At 41.6% G+C, this 6,973-nt stretch overlaps 1 non-coding gene across 1 annotated transcript; it reads left to right on the top strand.

The window, feature by feature from the left end:
* The first annotated feature begins 6,053 nt into the window (after window positions 1–6,053).
* Window positions 6,054–6,161, top strand: LOC148568324 (small nucleolar RNA R71). The gene has a single exon (XR_015881839.1). It is a non-coding gene; the product is annotated as a small nucleolar RNA R71 (small nucleolar RNA).
* Window positions 6,162–6,973: the final 812 nt, after the last annotated feature.

Below are 6,973 nucleotides of genomic sequence, written 5' to 3'. Positions count from 1 at the left end.
TGAGAAGTGGCTCTTGAGTCCCTTTCGCCTCTGTAAGGGTGTGCTCAATGGCATTCTCAGGATCCTTCTGATTGTTGGTTGCCATCAGTCCCTCAGTAGAAAGCTCCTGAGGTTCGGCCTCCTTGGTAAATATTACTGTCTCAACTTTGTTTAAGGTCTTATTCTCAGAGAGCATCAGGCTTTCTGTGAAGACCCTACAGGGATGCACCTCCACAAATAACTCAATGGGAGAAGTATTAACCAGCTTAGGTGTCCACCGGTCGTAGGTGTGAGTGTCTCTTTGAGGGTGGTCACCACCCATAGCACAAGGAGCACTATGACTCTTAGCAGAGGGTGCGGCTACAGTCTCCCTGTCCAGAACTTCTATCCTGACTGGGGTTTGAACACCTGTTGCTAACTTAGCCAATCTCTGCGAAGGAGAGACCTGTTCAAGAATTTGTTAACAACCTTATCCCAGTTGTTCACACTTCCCTTGGGTACATCATCCTACCAATGTTTTGCTTGATTTCTCAGAGCAAATGGGAATAGTTTTAGCTTGTAGAGTTCAGGGTCTACTCCATTGGTCTCTGCAGTGTCACAAAACTGCAGGAAGTCGGTGATGAACTTACAGGGGTCTTCTTGTAGGTGTCCATGAAACTGGAACTTCAGCAACACTAAGGCGATCTGTTGTGGGTTGATTGGTGCACGAAATTGTGATCTCCAGGCTCGAACAAATCCTGGTAATGGCTCCAAAGCTTGGTGCTCTGATCTTAATTCATGATTGTCACAACTTCGATACAACTAACCAGCAAGTGCACTGGGTCGTCCAAGTAATACCTTACGTGAGTAAGGGTCGAATCCCACGGAGATTGTTGGTATGAAGCAAGCTATGGTCACCTTGCAAATCTCAGTCAGGCAGATATAAAGTGATAATGGTGTTTTCGAATATTATATAATAAAATAGGGATAGAGATACTTATGTAAATCATTGGTAGGAATTTCAGATAAGCGAAAGGAGATACTTTCGTTCCTCTGAACCTCTGCTTTCCTGCTATCTTCATCCAATCAGTCTTACTCCTTTCCATGGCTGGCTTTATGCAAGGGCATCACCGTTGTCAGTGGCTACATCCCCTCCTCTCAGTGAATAATATGCTCACGCACCCTGTCACGGCACGGCTATTCATCTGTCGGTTCTCGATCATGCTGGAATAGGATTCACCCTCCTTTTGCGTCTGTCACTAACGCCCAACAATCGCGAGTTTGAAGCTCGTCACAGTCATTCAATCATTGAATCCTACTCGGAATACCACAGACAAGGTTTAGACTTTCCGGATTCTCTTGAATGCCGCCATCATTCTAGCTTACGCCACGAAGATTCTAGTTAGGAGATCTAAGAGATATTCATTCTAGCTTAATTCATGTAGAACAGAAGTGTTTGTCAGGCACGCGTTCATGAGGGAGAAGGATGATGAGCGTCACACATAATCATCACCTTCATCACGTTCTTGGGTGCGAATGGATATCTTAGAAGCGAAATAAGAAGAATTGAATAGAAAACAGTAGTACTTTGCATTAATCTTTGAGGAACAGCAGAGCTCCACACCTTAATCTATGGAGTGTAGAAACTCTACCATGAAAATACATAAGTGAAAGTCCAGGCATGGCCGAGATGGCCAGCCCCTCTGATCTAAGAACCAGACGTCCAAAGATCCAAAGATGCCTAATATAATAGTAAGAGGTCCTATTTATAATAAACTAGCTACTAGGGTTTACATGAGTAAGTATTTGATGTATAAATCCACTTTCGGGGCCCACTTGGTGTGTGTTTGGGCTGAGCTTAAGTGTTGCACGTGCAGAGGCCAATTGTGGAGTTGAACGCCAGTTTTTGTGCCAGTTTGGGCGTTCAACTCTGGTTTTGGATCCTTTTCTGGCGCTGGACGCCAGATTTGGGCAGAAGGCTGGCGTTGAACGCCAGTTTACGTCATCTATTCTTAGCCAAAGTATGGACTATTATATATTGCTGGAAATCCCTGGATGTCTACTTTCCAACGCAATTGGAAGCGCGCCATTTCGAGTTCTGTAGCTCCAGAAAATCCACTTTGAGTGCAGGGAGGTCAGAAATGTGAATTTAACACAAAATCTATTAAAAACATCCCTAAAAGTAACTAGATCCTACTAAAAACATACTAAAAACAATGTCAAAAAGCGTATAAATTATCCGCTCATCACAACACCAAACTTAAATTGTTGCTTGTCCCCAAGCAACTGAAAATCAAAATAGGATAAAAAGAATAGAATATACTATAAATTCCAAACTATCAATGAAACATAGCTTCAATCATATGAGCGGGACTTATAGCTTTTTGCCTCTTGAATAGTTTTGGCATCTCACTTTATCCATTGAGGTTCAGAATGATTGGCATCTATAGGAACTCAGAGTTCGAATAGTGTCATTGACTCTCCTAGTTCAGTATGATGATTCTTGAACACAGCCTCTTTATGAGTCTTGGCCGTGGCCCTAAGCACTTTGTTTTCCAGTATTACCACCGGATACATAAATGCCACAGACACATAATTGGGTGAACCTTTTCAGATTGTGACTCAGCTTTGCTAAAGTCCCCAATTAGAGGTGTCCAGGGTTCTTAAGCACACTCTTCTTTTGCTTTGGACCTTGACTTTAACCGCTCAGTCTCAAGTTTTCACTTGACACCTACACGCCACAAGCACATGGTTAGGGACAGCTTGGTTTAGCCGCTTAGACCGGGATTTTATTCCTTTAGGCCCTCCTATCCACTGATGCTCAAAGCCTTGGGATCCTTTTTATTGCCCTTGCCTTTTGGTTTTAAGGGTTATTGGCTTTTTGCTCTTGCCTCTTGGTTTTAAGAGCTTTTGGCTTTTTCTACTTGCTTTTTCTTTTTCTTTTTATTTTTTTTCGCCTAATTTTTTTTTTCTGCAAGCTTTGTTCTTTGCTGCTTTTTCTTGCTTCAAGAATCATTTTTATGATTTTTCAGATTATCAAATAACATGTCTCCTAGTCATCATTCTTTCAAGAGCCAACATATTTAACATTCTTAAACAACAACTTCAAAAGACATATGCACTGTTCAAGCATACATTCAGAAAACAAGAAGCATTGTCACCACATCAATATAATTAAACTAAGTTCAAGGATAAATTCGAAACTCATGTACTTCTTGTTCTTTTGAATTAAAACAGTTTTTATTTAAGAGAGGTGATGGATTCATAGGACATTCATAACTTTAAGACAAAGTTACTAACTACTAATGATCATGTAATGAAGACACAAACATGGATAGGCACATAATATATAAAACGAAAAAACAGAGAAAGTAAGAACAAGGAATGAGTCCACCTTAGTGATGTCCTTGAGCTCTTCTATGTCTCTTTCTTGTCTTTGCTGCTTCTCCTTCATTGCTTTTAGATCTTCTCTGATTTCATGAAGGATGATGGAGTGCTCCTGATGTTCCACCCTTCGTTGCTTCCAATAATTGTGTGGAAGAAAATGAATCCCCTGAGGTATCTCAGGGATCTCTTGATTTGTAGTCAAATGTTCTACCACTGAGCTATAGACCCTTGATGGAAGCTTTTGTCTTCCCTTTCCTCTTTCTAGAGGTTTCTCTGGCCTTAGGTGCCATCAATGGTTATGGAAAAAAACAAAAAAGCTATGCTTTTGCCACACCAAACTTAGAATGTTGCTCGCCCTCGAGCAAAAGAAGAAAGAATAGAAGAATAAGAAGAAGATATGGAGGAGATGGATGGGCGTGTGTATTCGGCCATATGGGTGGGATTGGGTGGGAGAGAGATGTTGAATTTTTGAAGGTAGTGGGTGTATGGATGTGAGTGGTAAATGGAAAAAAAGAAGGGATGATCATGAATGGAAAGAGAGATGATGAGGTAGGTGGGGATCCTATGGGGTCCACAGATCCTGAGATGATCCTGTGGGGTCCACAGATCCTGAGGTGTCAAGGCATTTACATCCCTGCACCAATTTAGGCATGTAAAATGCCCTTGCACACAACTCTGGGCGTTCAGCGCCAGGTTGGTGCCCATTTTGGGCGTTCAACGCCCCTTTGCTGCCATTTCTGGCGTTGAACGCCAGAACCATGCTTGTTCTGGGCGTTCAGCGCCAGAACTATGCTCTGTTCTGGCATTTGAACGCCAGACAGATGCTCCTCCAGGGTGTGATTTTTCTTCTGCTGTTTTTGATTCCGTTTTCAATTTTTATATTTATTTTGTGACTCCTCATGATCATGAACCTATAAAGACACATAACTAAGAAAAATATAGTTAGATAAATAAACATTGGGTTGCCTCCCAACAAGCGCTTCTTTAATGTCAATAGCTTGACAGTGGGCTCTCATGGAGCCTCAGAGATGTGCAGAGCTTTGTTGAGACTCTCCAACACCAAACTTAGAGTTTGGATATGGGAGTTCAACACCAAACTTAGAGTTTGGTTGTGGCCTCCCAACACCAAACTTAGAGTTTGACTGTGGGGGCTCTGGTTGACTCTGCTTGGAGAGAAGCTTTTTCTGCTTCCTCTCCATGGTTGCAGAGGGAGATCCTTGAGTTTTAAACACAAGGGAGTTCTCATTCCATTGTAGGAATATTTCACCTCTGTCAACATCAATCACAGCTCTTGCTGTGGCCAGGAAAGGTCTTCCTAGGATGATGGATTCATCCTCTTCCTTTCCAGTATCCAGGACTATGAAATCAGCAGGGATGTAAAGGCTTTCAACCTTTACTAACACGTCCTCTACTTGTCCATAAGCCTGTTTTCTTGAGCTGTCTACCATCTCTAATGAGATTTTAGCAGCTTGCACCCCATAGATTCCCAGTTTCTCTATTACAGAGAGGGGCATGAGGTTTATTCCTGAACCAAGGTCACACAGAGCCTTAAAGATCATGGTGCCTATGGTACAGGGTATTATGAACTTTCCAGGATCCTGTCTCTTCTGAGGCAATGTCAGTTGATCCAGATCACTTAGTTCATTGATGAACAAGGGAGGTTCAACTTCCCAAGCATCAATGCCAAATAATTTGGCATTCAACTTCATGATTGCACCAAGAAACTTGGCAGTTTGCTCTTCAGTGACATCCTCATTCTCTGCAGAAGAGGAATACTCATCAGAGCTCATGAAGGGTATAAGGAGGTTCAATGGAATCTCTATGGTCTCTAGATGAGCCTCAGAGTGCTTTGGTTCCTCAGAGGGAAGCTCCTTATTGACCACTGGACGTCCCAGGAGGTCTTCCTCCTTGGGATTCACGTCCTCTCCTCTCCTCACAGGTTCGGCCATGGCGCTTATGTCAATGGCCTTGCACTCTCCTTTTGGATTCTCTTCTGTATTGCTTGGGAGAGTACTAGGAGGGATTTCAGTGATCCTTTTACTCAGCTGGCCCACTTGTGCTTTCAGATTTCTAATGGAAGATCTTGTTTCATTCATGAAACTTACAGTGGCCTTAGATAGATCAGAGACTAAGTTTGCTAAATTAGAAGTATTTTGTTCAGAGTTCTCTGTCTGTTGCTGAGTGGATGATGGAAAAGGCTTGCTATTGCTAAACCTGTTTCTTCCACCATTATTAAAGCCTTGTTGAGGCTTTTGATCCTTCCATGAGAGATTTGGATGATTTCTCCATGATGAGTTATAGGTGTTTCCATAAGGTTCACCTAAATAATTCACCTCTGCTATTGCAGGGTTCTCAGGATCATAAGCTTCTTCTTCATAAGAAGCCTCTTGAGTACTGTTGGATGCAGCTTGCATTCCATGCAGACTCTGAGAGATCATATTGACTTGCTGAGTCAATATTTTATTCTGAGCCAATATGGCATTCAGAGTATCAACTTCAAGAACTCCCTTCTTCATAGGCGTCCCATTACTCACAGGATTCCTTTCAGAAGTGTACATGAACTGGTTATTAGCAACCATGTCAATGAGTTCTTGAGCTTCTGCAGGCGTTTTCTTTAGGTGAATGGATCCACCTGCAGAAGTGTCCAGTGACATCTTTGATAGCTCAGATAAACAATCATAGAATATATCCAGGATGGTCCATTCTGAAAGCATGTCAGAAGGACACTTTTTGGTCAACTGTTTGTATCTTTCCCAAGCTTCATAGAGGGATTCACCTTCTTTCTGTCTGAAGGTTTGAACATCAGCTCTAAGCTTGCTCAGCTTTTGAGGAGGAAAGTACTTGGCTAAGAAAGCCGTGACCAGCTTATCCCAAGAGTTCAGGCTGTCTTTGGGTTGAGAATCCAACCATAATCTAGCTCTGTCTCTTACAGCAAAAGGGAAAAGCATGAGCCTGTAGACTTCAGGATTTACTCCATTAGTCTTAACAGTATCACATATCTGCAAGAACTCAGTTAAGAACTGAAAAGGATCTTCAGATGGAAGTCCATGAAACTTGCAGTTCTGCTGCATCAGAGAAACTAACTGAGGTTTCAGCTCAAAGTTGTTTGCTCCAATGGCAGGAATGGAGATGCTTCTTCCATGTAAATTGGAATTAGGTGCAGTAAAGTCACCAAGCATCTTCCTTATATTATTATTATTTTCGGCTGCCATCTCCTCTTCCTGTTCGAAAATTTCTGAAAGGTTATTTCTGGATTGTTGTAATTTAGCTTCTCTTAATTTTTTTTTTCAGAGTCCTTTCAGGTTCTGGATCTGCTTCCACAAGAATGTTCTTATCCCTGCTCCAGCTCATATGACAAAGAAGAAGGCACAGAAAAATAATAATAATAATAGAGATCGTTTATACCACAGTATAGAGATCCCTGTGTGAGTAGAAGAAGAGGGGGAGACAAATAATGTAATATAATGGAAGAAACACAACTATGAGGAGGCTAGAGATGTGAGATGAGATGTTAGGATATGAATGAATAAATAGAATAAGATGGGAGAGAGGGAATTTGAATTTTCGAAAACAATTTTTGAAAAAGAGTTAGTGATTTTTGAAAATAGTTTTTGAAAAAGGTTAGTAT

This window comes from Arachis ipaensis, chromosome B4, assembly GCF_059453495.1.
Source record: "Arachis ipaensis isolate K30076 ecotype BB chromosome B4, ASM5945349v1, whole genome shotgun sequence".
Classification (NCBI taxonomy): Eukaryota; Viridiplantae; Streptophyta; class Magnoliopsida; order Fabales; family Fabaceae; genus Arachis; species Arachis ipaensis.
This window is presented reverse-complemented; position numbering and strand designations above follow the sequence as displayed.